Source organism: Myotis daubentonii, chromosome 9 (genome assembly GCF_963259705.1).
Source record: "Myotis daubentonii chromosome 9, mMyoDau2.1, whole genome shotgun sequence".
NCBI classification, from domain to species: Eukaryota; Metazoa; Chordata; class Mammalia; order Chiroptera; family Vespertilionidae; genus Myotis; species Myotis daubentonii.
Window position 1 is genome coordinate 69,827,242 of NC_081848.1, and position 13,084 is coordinate 69,840,325.

General features: G+C 38.4%; 1 protein-coding gene across 24 annotated transcripts in view; it reads left to right on the plus strand.

Annotated features, from left to right (window-relative positions):
* The window catches only part of PHF21A (PHD finger protein 21A), a 172,073-nt gene that overhangs the window by 21,137 nt on the left and 137,852 nt on the right, over positions 1-13,084 (plus strand). For 16 of the 24 annotated variants that reach the window (XM_059709543.1, XM_059709555.1, XM_059709537.1 and 13 more), the window contains exons 2-3: positions 8,288-8,328; positions 9,685-9,796. The gene's annotated coding sequence lies outside the window, so the exon portion shown is untranslated. Of the gene's footprint in view, positions 1-4,760; positions 4,893-8,287; positions 8,329-9,669; positions 9,797-13,084 lie in introns of those variants that run through there. The other 8 variants (XM_059709549.1, XM_059709538.1, XM_059709546.1 and 5 more) reach the window with 4 other exon arrangements.

The following is a 13,084-nucleotide window of genomic DNA, read 5'->3' on the forward strand; positions in this document are numbered from 1 at the left end:
TTAGTGACTTATTGGAATTATCTCTGTGCTTTAGAGACGTAGGAATTTGGGTCTCTTATCCCATTTCTGAGAGAACAACTCCCAGTAGTTGCAGTTAGTACAATAGAAAGGGCTTTCACAGATGCAGAGCTGGGCATGGATCCTCCTCCTTGGTGTTTATGCTTCACACCCAAAACTCATTAGTGTTAATCGGAGGCACTCACGTAAGTCCCTGTACACCAAGATAGACCCAAACTCCTGTAATGCCTTACAGATACCCAAGTCATTGTTTTTTGTTGTTGATGACAAGAGTTTTGGTTCTGAGGTTAACTTATTATTAAGATAAGAGTTTGAGTTGTCTTGGGATATGGGGTGATTTACTAAATCTGACCTGTAATTAAGTTTATGTTATGATTAGACTCAGAAAACATTTATAGCTTTGTGAGCTATGGATGTTTGTGAATAGGATTTTTGTACTTGATAGCATGATGAAAGCAAGATTTCTTCTTTTTGTTCTTTCTTCCTAATATACCTCACTTATAAAAATAAATGATTTTACAAGTTTTTGTACATGTTGTAAAAGGACTTAGTAAAACAATTTTTTATTTGTGAGCCTTTCTACAATTACTCTCTGGCCTCTTAAGTCTTTTGTCAGTTAATGTTGCTCACATTTTTCAAGCATGTAGAAGCTAATAATGTGCACTGTCTTAGAGCTTGGAAAATGCAATTATTGGTCAAGTATTAGATAATCACTGTTTACTACACTTATCTGTGAATTGTGGATTTTTATTACTTTCATTTGTTTATTCACAGACTAGTGGGAAGACTTCTAGATTGAGAGCAGTAAATCTGGGTGTTAGGTTGGGCTTTGCCTCTTGTTATATGTGTAGCTTTTGGCTAGTCATCTAGACTTCTTGAACCATTCTTCCCCTGTGAAATGATGAAATGGTTCTGGTACGCTGGGTGTCCTTCCTAGCTTTAGGCTATTTGAGAGCCTTCTTTCCTAGGTACTAAAGGAAATAGAGGACTTAAGGCTGTAGTTCCGCATCCTGTCTACCTATTAGAATCTTCTGGTTGAACTTAAAAACACACACACAGATATCTGGGCTTCAAATCAGACATAATAAAATTCAGAATCTTAAGGATAGGGCCTGGTGAATCTATTTTTTTAAGTTTTAGATTTATCCTGATCTAGGTTTGAGAACTACTTGTACAAAGCATTATTTCGTGTGTGTGTGTGTGTGTGTGTGTGTGTGTGTGTGTGTGTGTGTAATTCAGGTAAGGTGATAAGGCATATAAGTTACATTGTGAGACGTGAGACAGTATATGATTAAATTCTAAGATGAATGAGAAAGATGATAAATATCTCAAGAATTCAAAGAAAGGGAGAACTAGGAGGTGGGATGGTTCGGGAAGGTCTCCATGGGTCAGAGTGTTTATCTGGGCTCGGATGGCTGGGTGAGATTGGATAGGCTGAGAGAAAGTAAAAGGGTATTCTTGGTATAGGAAAGTTCATCCTCAAAGTTTGAGTTTGGGGAGGGAAAACTATTCTGATGACAGTTTTAGTCTTTATTTTAGTTTTCTAATCTTGCAGCTGCTGTAGGTTTTCCTAAGATTTTGAGGGAGTGAGCCATGAAGGTATTTGGTGGAAGAGAGTGTTCCAGCAAGAGGGAAAAACAAGTGGAAAACTCCTGAGAAGGAAACTCATTTAGAGTTTTTGAAGTACAGAAAAGAGGCCGGAGGGGCTGCAGCTGATTGAGCAATAGAAAGAGGGAAGGAGATGAGGTTGGAGAGTGGCAGAGTTCCAAATCGCTTAAAGCTTTGTGGGCCATTGTAAAGGACTTCAACATTTTCTCTGAGTATGATGGGAAGGCACTGGAGGATTTTGATCCAAGGAGTAACTATATCTGTCTTGGATTTTGAAAAGGTCGTTCTGACTGCTGAGAGAATAGACAGTAGTGGGACAAAGATGGAAGAGGGGTGGCCAGTTAGGAGGCAATTGAATAATCTAGGGGAAAGATGATGGTGTCTTGGACCAAGGAGGTGGTAGTGGTATTCACAGTCTATATATTTTGAAGGTAGAGACAAGATGGTTAGCGCTTGAATTAGATGTAGGGTGTGGGAAAAGGGGGAGTCAATGATAACTTTAAAGTTTTGGCCCAGAGGGATAGAGTTGTCATTTATTGTGATGAGGATGATTCTGAGGAGGAGGTTGGGGGGTAAGTAGCCAAGAGTTTAGTTTTGGCAAGTGTTTAGTGGGCATTTGGTATATGAGTTTGGAATTCAAGGAAAGGTCTGGGCTGGAGATAAAAATGTGTCCGTCACCAGTACACATATCCTTTTATAGCCACAAGACTGAGTGCGATTACCTAATGGGAAGAGTTTCAAGAACTGAACCCTGGGGCAGTTCAACATTTTGAGGTTTTAAGATATGAGAAGGGACCAGCAAAAGAAACCCAGAAGACTGGTCAGAGAGATTAGGAGGAAAATCAAGAGTGAGTAGTGCCCTAACCGGTTTGGCTCAGTGGATAGAGCGTCGGCCTGCGGACTGAAGTGTCCCAGGTTCAATTCCGGTCAAGGGCATGTACCTTGGTTGCGGGCACATCCCCAGTAGGAGGTGTGCAGGAGGCAGCTGATCGTTGTTTCTCTCTCATCGATGTTTCTAACTGTCTATCCCTCTCCCTTCTCTGTAAAAAATCAATAATATATATATATATATGTGTATATATATATATATGTATATATATATATAAAGAGTGAGTAGTGATCTGGGAATCAAGAGAAGAAAAGGTTTCAAGAAGTTAGGAATTATCAACTGGGTTAAATAATACTGATTGAACAAGAGGTGAGGGCTGAGACTTTACTACTGTATTTAGCAACTGGGAGGTCATTGGTGCTCTCAACAAGAATGGAAGAAGGCAGAAGGCCTATCTGAGTGGGTTCAACAGAGAACTAGGAGAGAACAGTGAGTGTGGTTAACACTTGAGGGTGTTTTTGCTGTAAATGGGAGTATAGTCATGGGACAATAACTAGAGATGGAGTAAAGGAAGGCTTTTTACATAAAAAAATTAAAGATAGAAGAAACAAAATGACCCCGTAATGAGGGGGAAAAATGATGCTTAAGAGTAAGGGGGGAATGAGAGAGGGATGTCCACGAGAGAGTAAGAGAGATGGGGGCAAGAGAGATGATTATGATATTGGGGCCTAAAGGACTAAATCCCATTAGGCAGGATTCTGCTTTTTCTTCTGAGCACTTATTTGCATTTACATTTATTTCAAATTTAATATGCTTTCTGTTTAGAAGTTAGGTTGATAAAAAGCAGTAAAACTTATTGTATATAAAATTAGTGTATCAGCTTTGATATAGTAGAAAAAGAGAAGAGATCGAATCTTCTGTGTAAGGTGACATTTTAAAGTGTCTTTGAATGACAGTTATCTGTGCTGTTCCAGTCCTTTACCAAAGTTTGTGATTGAGCATACACTGTAAACTTAATCATTTTAAATTTGTAGTGGGATGAATTTTAGCCTAATTTAAAACATGATCTAGGCCCTAGCTGGGTTTGTTCAGTGGATAGAGCATCGGCCTGCGGACCAAAGGGTACCAGGTTCCATTGCCCTCAAGGGCATGTACCTTGTCGCAGGCTCCTTCCTGGCCCCAGGCCCTGGTTGGGGCTCATGCAGGAGCCAACCAATCCATGTGTTTCTCACACATCTTTCCCTCTCTCTTCCACTCTCCTTAAAAATCAACGGGAAAATGTCCTCAGGTAAGGATTAACAAGAAAACAACAACAAAAAAACATGATCTAAAAAAACAACAACACAAAAAACCCATGATCTAGTATGGAACATTTCATTTTTCTCTGCAAAATGTGTTTGTTTAATGTATATTCTTTATGTACAGAGGTTTTAGACATTATATAAAGATAATAAGTAGTTACTATACCTTTGATTTATTGATATTTTAAATTTTACAACCAGATCAGAAATCTGAATAATTAATTTCTTTACCAGTTCTAAGTAAAGCATCTGTCTGTGAGGATCTGAGGTGAATAATCTTCAGTTTGTAAAAACTCATATAAAGTTATGTTAGCAAGTTAATATGACTAAAGCAAAAATAATTTCATTCATTTCAACTTACATATTTTGAATGTATTTTTCAAGAACAAATATATATTTTAAAAATTTGAGCAAATGAACATTTTGAACTACTTTAGCCAAAAATGTGAACTGTATGTGAGAAACAAATTAAGTGAACTTTCAGTCAGCTTAACAAGAGAAAAATCAATCTTGCATTTCAGACTTAAAATAGGTTTTTTGTACCAATAGTGCAAAAAGTAAAAATTTATATATAAATCTTTTTTGCGGCTAATTTATTCATATTAAATTATAGAAATAAAATATTTCCTTTTCTTTTTTCTCAACAATTTCTAAATAATAGTCAATTAATAATCAGTCTTCAGAGAAAACACTTTAATAGTTCTGATGCAGTGTCTAAGAATCACTAGTCTAAAAATAATTTACTCTGTTGGGGTATCTGAACCTCTTTGGGAATCTTTTTAAAGCTGTGAATCCTTTTTCCAGAATTTTCATACATACAGAATTTAGCACATAGTGTCATGGAGTTGGCAAAGGTCGCTGAAGCCCATTCCCAGGGATCCCTCAGGCATAAAGGACTGCAGGCTTTGAAACTTGCCCTAGATAGCTTACTTATGTGGTTTTCCTTTAAACATTATATGTAGACTTTTCAAAAAATATTTGGCCATAATTTATTGTAGTTTGTTTGTTAGAAGAATAACTGCTGCTGCTGGTTAAGAGGAAGTGAAGTCTCATGGAAAGGCCAGTTCAGTCAAAGGAATCTCGGGGCCATAAGCTTTTCCCCAGCTTGAATACCAAACTACCTGTGTGACATTTGAGTAAGTCACTTAACCTCTGTTTGTTCCTGTGTGACTGCAAGCAGTTGATATCATGGTAAAATTCTTTATCAATTTGGGATTGACTGCTGTTTTTTAGAGAAATGCCCTGGAGGTAAGGTGTGCCTCCAGGGTGCCTTTTTACTGAATACGACTTTTCAGAAGAGTTTAATACTTTCTCAAATGCCATGTAAGTGATAGTTAACATCCCAATCCTGACTGATCACTTTGAGTTTAAACATGATTTATATATTCTGAGTATAAACCATTGTTATTATATGTGTTTGAATTAGCGTCTCTAATTCTGTGGTTTGCTTTTTCATTCTCTTAATGTTTTGTGTGGGGGGGGTTTTTTTGGTTTTTTTTTTAATGAACAGAAGTTCTAATTTAAATTTAGTCCAACTTATCAGGCTTTTCCTTTTCATGATATTTTAAAATTGTAATAATTCTTAAATGTTTTTGTCCAGAGTCATTCATTGACAAATAATGCTGTGGGGGATTGATGCATAACAAATTATCACCAGCATGAAAAAACTAACAAGAAAAATAAACCTGCAACAGAGAGTTAAGGATCCACTCAGTGAATTCATTCATTTAACAAACATTTACTGAGCATTTGCTATGTGCATGGTACTATTTTAAGTGCTACAGAATCTGTAGGTATCCATAATGTTAAGAATCTACTCTTTAAAACTAAGATATTATTGACATATAACATTGTATTAGTTTTAGAAATACAACATAATTATTTGATATATGTATGTATTGTGAAATGATTATTACAATAAACTTAGTTAATATCATCACCACACATTGTTAACAATTCAAAATTGTTAAGAATCCACTTTTTAATAACCATATTATTCTATAGATTTTTGCATGATTTTTCTTTTGTTTGAGAGTTTTTCTAATCTTGGTAATTGAAATTGCCATTTTATATGGACTTGAGAACTTTAAAAAAGTACTGCTACTAAAGAAAAGGCAGGATGGAACATTTTGGAAATGAATGTTAACTGCACAAATTCAGGCCCTTTAAATTACTATATGTTTGGTATGACTGCATATGATTAAATAAAAATTTTATAATCTGAATGACATGAAGACTTCTTGAAATATCCCTTGAGGAAATGAGACCATTATTGGAGTGACATCAGTCAACAAACATACTATGTTTAAAGCATAAGGAGGGTATTTGTAGGTTTAGAGCATGATATGTGGAGTTTAAATAATTTAATACTAAAATATTAGGGGGGAAGTTTAAATTTGTGTTTCCTAATTTTTTTTGAGAGAAAAATTTGGGGCAGGAAGAGTTAAAAGGATACAGTATAGCCTGGCTTGACTTTTCTCACCTTGAAGTCAACTTAATGAAGTTTATTAATCTTTTGAAAACACAAATGATAAAAGCATCACTGAGAATTGGATTGGGATCCCAAAACTTTGATTATTTTTCCCTGACATTTTTTCCCACTGATTAAATAAGTGGCATAGAGAAAGTCACTTTTACATTACACTATAGGCCCAGTGCACAGATTTGTGCACTGGTGGGGGGCATAGCCTGCAGGGATTGGCCCCTTGTGGGAGTGCTGCTCATCCTGGTCAGCCGAGTGGCACTCCCACTGTGCGAGTGCACTGACCACCAGGGGGCCGCTCCTGCATTGAGTGTCTGAACCCAGGTGGTCAGTGCGTCTCATAGTGACTGGTTGTCTGGTCGGTCGTTCCACCGTTCGGTCACTGGGCCTTTATATATATAGATGGTTTATAGTCTAAAACAGTGAGACTTTAAGAATGTGAATGAAAAGTTTAGTTAAAATTATGGCTATCCTATCTAATAAAAGAGAAAAATGGTAATTGGCGTACGACAATACCCTTTTCATTGGCTAATCAGGGCTATATGCAAATTAACTGCCAACTATGATTGGCAGTTAACTGCCAACTATGATTGGCAGTTAACTGCCAACTAAGATTGGCAGTTAACTGCCAACAAGATGGCGGTTAATTTGCATATGTAGGCACAATGCAGGGAGGCGAAAGGGAAAGCAGGAAGAAGCCCCCTGCCACTGACAGTGATCAGAAACCCAGGGGGGAGCTAAGAGCTGGGGGGCAGGGCAAAGGCGGCCCTGGGGCCGCCTTTGCCCTGCCCCCCAGCCATGATCGGAGAATCAGGCGCCTTTGCCGCCCTGGCCAGTGATAGCAGGAAGTAGGGGTGGAGCCAGCGATGGGAGCTGGGCACGGTCGAAGCTGGCAGTCCCAGGAGCTAGGGGTCCCTTGCCTGGGCCTAAAGCGGAGCCCACAATCGCGGGGCCACTGCAGCTGCGGGTCCCCGCTGCCTGGGCCGGATGCCTAGGCCAGAGGCGTTAGGCCTGGGCAGGGGCGGAGCCTGCAACCGCGGGGAGCTGGGGGTCCCCTGCCCAGGCCTGACACCTCTGCCGGAGGCCTCAGGCCTGGTCAAGGGGCCGATCCGGTGATTGGTGATCGGAGGGTGATGAGGGTCAACTCCTCTGGCCGAGGCATCAGGCCTGGGTGGGGGGCAGAGCCGGGGATTGGAGGGATATGATGGTCCCCTTGCCCAGGCCTGAAGCCTGGGTCAGAGGCGTCAGGCTTGGGCGGGGGGTGGAGCAAGCAATCAGAGGGAGATGGGGGTCCCCTGCCCAGGCATGATTCCTGGGCCAGAGGCCTCAGGCCTGGGCAGGGGCCAGAGCCAGTGATCAGGGGGAGATGGGGGTCCCCTGTCCAAGCCTGACACCTCTGGCAGGGGCGTCAGGCCTGGGCAAGGGGCCGATCCTGCGATTGGTGGGTGATGGGGGTCAACGCCTGAGGGCTCCCAGTATGTGAGAGGGGGCAGGCTGGGCTGAGGGACACTCCCCTCCCCACACACACCCAGTGCACGAATTTCGTGCACCGGGCCCCTAGTATATATATAAAATGCTGTGAATTTTAAAGCCTCATAGAAGACAAGCCCATTTCAAGATTAATTGAAAAAAGGCCTTTTACATAGATGAAACTAAGGGCCAATGATGTTAGCTCAATTTGTTAATATAAAACAACAAATAGTGAAGGTCATTTGTTGGGCATGAGGGTATATTTGTGTGTTGTTTAGATGAGGTGCATTTCATTTCTGTGTGTCTCTTAGGAAAGGAAAATCAACTTTTCCTTATCTTGAAAAAAGTGGGGAAAAGTGAAAAACCTGGAAAATTAGAGATTTAACTGCTCTTGAATTCTTTCTTGCTGTAAAAACCACCTATCTCTTCCTTTCTTTTGGGTTTTATTGCTTTGGAGATTTTTGTGTGTTTTGTTTTTTTCTTCTTAAAATCAGATAGAGATCTTTAGGTCTTCAGCTTTTGATGACATGTCATAAATCTGTGTTTGTCATCTAATTTCGTTTTCCCCTTCTGTTACAGGGAGCAAGAGTGCTGAAGGAGGGCCAGTTTCCCCAAAATTGGTAAGTACTTTTGCCAGGCAGGCAAGGTGTTCCTGATGCTAGTTGGATAATAATTCAACTGTTCAGTGAATTTTTGCAAAAAAGCTCTCTTCTCAGAAATGAGGCTTTGCTGTTTGCACCAAGTGAAAGTGAATTTTTGTCTAATTTCATATAGCCAAATCTCAAATGCATTTGTGTTTCTAATAATACTGCTAGGCTTGCATGTTCCTGCATTCAATAACCTGTTAAAATGTAAAGGTCCCCTGTGTCAAAAATGTCCTTAATGCAGTGGTTAGAGCTGAAAATTCACAAGTCAGGAAATTCAAAAGTTAAGGTTCCCATTGTGTTTTGTATTACTTAATATGCTGTTAAATTTCCTGGCCTTAGTATATGTGCAAAATGGCCAGGTTAATGTAACTATGGGAACCTTGACTTTGAAATTTGGGACTCTTAAGGATTTATATATACCTTAAACTTAATGTTAGATTGGCTTCATGATAGATATTACATTTTTAATGTGTGTTGTTTTGTATAATTCTTAAAGAGGAAAAAATTTAAAAAAAGAAATGTAGCAGTATGGGGCATATAGGTAAACATTTTTTTCTCTATTAACTACTTTAAAATCTACTTTAACAGCTTATAAATCATCACACTTAATCGTTTCTCTGAACATCTAATTCAGAATCACAGATTGCTCAGGGCAGTCTAGTGACTAAGGATCAAAAAAATATTAACCTTATTTGGAGAGCATGTATTACGATAAAAAATTACATTCAAACAAGATAGCTGGAATAGGGTAGTCCCCTAATGCAAAGCTATCCTTTTTGATTTTTTTTTTGTTTTAATTCTCTCTCTCAAATAGTAATTAACTTAATGTGTGGAGTAGATATTTGGTTAAGGCTTCTTTTTGATAATTTAGGGTCCTTGAGGTGTCTTTCTTTCCTTGTAGGGATTGGGCTTTGAACATGGAAGGGAGGCATTTGAACCAGTTAACCTTGCATTTACTCCTTTTTATTTTACTTGCCTTTCTCTCATGGAATCTTTTTAAATAAACAATCAAGACCCCAACGCCCTTTACTCTGAGATGTGATAGAATCAGTCTTAGAAAAGGGACCTTAAGAGGCCCTCTCTTCCAGCCCTTTACCCAATAGGGCATTTTCTTTTCCTATATCCCTAACAGATTGTTATTCGGGTACATATTTAATATTACAGTTACTTAAAAATGTAGCTCATTATTTTCTTTAATGTATTCTGAGGAACTCTAGTTCCACAGAAATGAATAAATATTACTGAGGTTGGGTGGGGGTAGGAAAATGTTCTGTAGTCAAATACTTTAGGAAATGCTGCATTAAAGTTAAACAGGTTTCTTTACTGCAGGACTTCTCAGAACCTTTAATATGCTAATGTGCATTGTGAATCTCCAAGAGGGGGATATGATATGCAGCATTCTTGAATACTTCTAATGACAGGGAGCCCACTACCTCATAAGGTAACCCATTCCTTTTTTGTACAGCTCTAATCCTTAGCTCTTCCTTAAATTGATCTGAAATCTATATCTTCCCATATCTTCCACTTCTATTAAGTACATACTGCTTATGCCAAGACTGCCATATCCTCTGTGTTAACCTTTGTGTAGCAAATATGTATATGATTCTGGCCACACTTGTCTGGACTATTTTTTTTGTCATTAAATAGTATTCTGGTAAATGTGGCAACCAATTCTAAAATTTTAGCCTCATTGTCACTATGCTCTTATACACCGATCTCCAGCCTTCTTCATTTTGAATTTCTGTGAATTTTTAAATTTACGTCAACATTCTGATTGGGTATAGTTAGGATGATTTTAGTAAACATGCTTGATTTCTGTAAAGAAAGTGGGAAATAGAAGAGTGTGTGTGTGCCAGCTAGGCCTGGGCCCAGGAAGCTGAGGTAGAAACGGGATGTTAGAATGAACACTGGTGGTAAGGAGAGGTGCAGGACACTGCCCCAGACCTGGGAAGGAGGGTGCTGTGGGGATCTGGCCTGACTCAAAACACTCACACCCTTGGGTTGTAACGGTATGATCTGTGTCAGTATTACTTTTTTTTTTTTTTTTAAATGAAGACCTGGCCTCCTCCTCCTCCCAAAAAAACAAATGGGGAAAAATGTATATTTTGTTCCTCAAGCACATTCAGACACTCAGATAATCATAAATCTAGGTGTGTGTGTGTGTGTGTGTGGAAATTTAGCTTAATGGTTAGGAAATACCAGTCTCACTAGCTGAAGTGGTTTTTGTCAGCAGTATAATACCAGGATTTGAATATAGTAAACTTATCAGAAGCCTCTAAAATCAAGATGTCCAGTTCTGTGCAGGAGCATTTTTTGTTGTTGTTGACCTGTGGAGTGGTACCAAAGAGCTACCACCATAAAAACAACAATAACAGATATTACATTGGGTTTTTATGTCATTTTTATTGATTCCTGTTAGTAAATGTTAGCTTTCAATAAGTATTACTAAAATAATTTTATTATTTTTAGCATCCATGATAACTTTTAGCGCTATTAGTTAAAAGTTATTGTTTTATCTCCTAGCATGTTAGATACATAGTATTTTGCACAAATTAAAACCTGATATTCTAGTAGTAAGCATGTGACAAGTAAGGATACATTGATCTGTCAAGACTTTCTACTTTTTATATTTAAAAAAATTATACCTACTTAAAACACTGTTCTGAGATGATAGATCAAAAGTGGAGTCTTACACCAAGTAATTCTACAGTATAGAGAACACAGAGCTAACCGTTTCTAGGGAATTCAGTCTGGGGGCACAATGTATTATGGACTTACTGTTAGTTAAAGAAACTTTGTTGACAAGTGGAGTTTTGATTGATAAAGGGTTTATAAGCAGTTCAGGAACAGAGCAGTGTTTCTTAGCAGTGAATTCAAAGTTACAGCATGACAACTTTATTAGAATCATAATGAAAGACCTGGCAGTCACATATCTCCAAGCAGAACTGTACCCAGAAAAATAGTTGGGAAGCCCTTTTTTGAAAAAAAAATTTTTATTGTTTAAAATATTACGTAAGTCTCCTTTTCCCCCCATTGACCTCTCCCCGGCTGCCCCCACTCCCCAGCACATGCCCACACCCCCCTACCATCTGTGTCTATTGGTTATGCTCATATGCATGGATAAAAGTCCTTTGGATGATCTCTTACCCCCTCACCTCCCACCTTCCCTCATAGGTTGGACAGTCTATTTGATCCTTCTATGACTCTGGTTCTATTTTTGTTCATCAGTTTATGTTGTTCATTATATTCTACAAATGAGTGAGATCATGTGATATTTATCTTTCTCTGACTGGCTTATTTCACTTCGCATAATGCTCTCCAGTTCCATCCATGCTATTGCAAATGGTAAGAACTCCTTCTTTTTTCTACAGCAGCGTAGTATTCCATTGTGTAGATGTGCCACAGTTTTCTAATCCACTAATCTGCTGATGGGCATTTAGGCTGTTCCCAAATCTTAGCTATGGTAAATTGTGCTGCTATGACCATAGGGGTGCGTATATCCTTTCTGATTGGTGTTTCTGTTTTCTTGGGATATATTCCTAGAAGTGGGATTACTGGGTCAAATGGAAGTTTTATTTTTAATTTTTTGAGGAAATGCCATACTGTTTTCCACAGTGGCTGCACCAGTCTGCATTCCCACCAGTAGTGCAAGAGGGTTCCCTTTTCTCCACATCTTCGTGAGCACTTGTTGTTTGTCGATTTGTTGATGTTAGCCAGGAAAGCCCTTTTTTAGAAAATTTAAAAATAGGAAAGCATACTATCCTCTCAGCAATCTAATGTGTTGAGAAGTTTATAAAAAAGTTATGTGCCTGAATAGAAGCACTAAGTGTGTTAGGAATAGCATAGGACCTTACAGTTTACAAAGGGCTTTTCACATGGTATTTACCTTATTCAAACCTCATACCATTTTTATGAAGTAGGCGGCACTGTTCCCATTTTCCTGATTTATAAGCAAACATACAAACAAATTTTAAAAACCCTGAGGCTGAGAGTGATTACATGGTGAGTAAGTGGAATCAGTTTTTTTGTTTGTTTTTGGGGACAGACAGTGTTCTTTCCAGACATCACAGCTGCCTTTCTCAGTGAGACTTGATTATTGTTTTGAATGGTTGGTGGGTGGAGTTTTTATTTGTCTATGTTTTTGGTTTTTTATTATTTGAAGGTGAGAGGCTATTAGGTGTCCCAGTGGTTTGATATGTATAGTTTTGAAGATAACAAATGTTGATATTTTGTGCCAGGCAATTGTCCTTTCTGATGGTGGCATTTAGAGCTGTTGGGTGGTGAAAGGCATTGTACTTCAATAAAATGTGTCTATTACTATTTTGTGAAGCTGTTTATTTGTACCTACAACTTATTTGTTATTTAGAACTTATTAGAGTTGGTCAAAGTATGCTAAACCATCTTTTTCAGATTTAGCAAAATTATATCTTCTTTATGATGCTATAAACTGCCCCCAGATGGTCTTCACATGACGGCTGCATGAGTTGTCTAAGCCCCCAAAATATTTTAAAGAAGGATTCAACATGTGCTTGCATTGTTTTTGTAAGCTATAAATATATGTATATAATTTGTTCCTTTAGGCAGAGACCAATCTCTTAAAATTGCTATCCACAACGAGCCCTTTTGAAGAAGGATATCAAATATATCTTCTAATCCCCCATAAATTTTTCTCTATGACAGGTCACTACCTTTTTAACCCTTCTTTTAAATGTTTTATTTTGAGATAAAA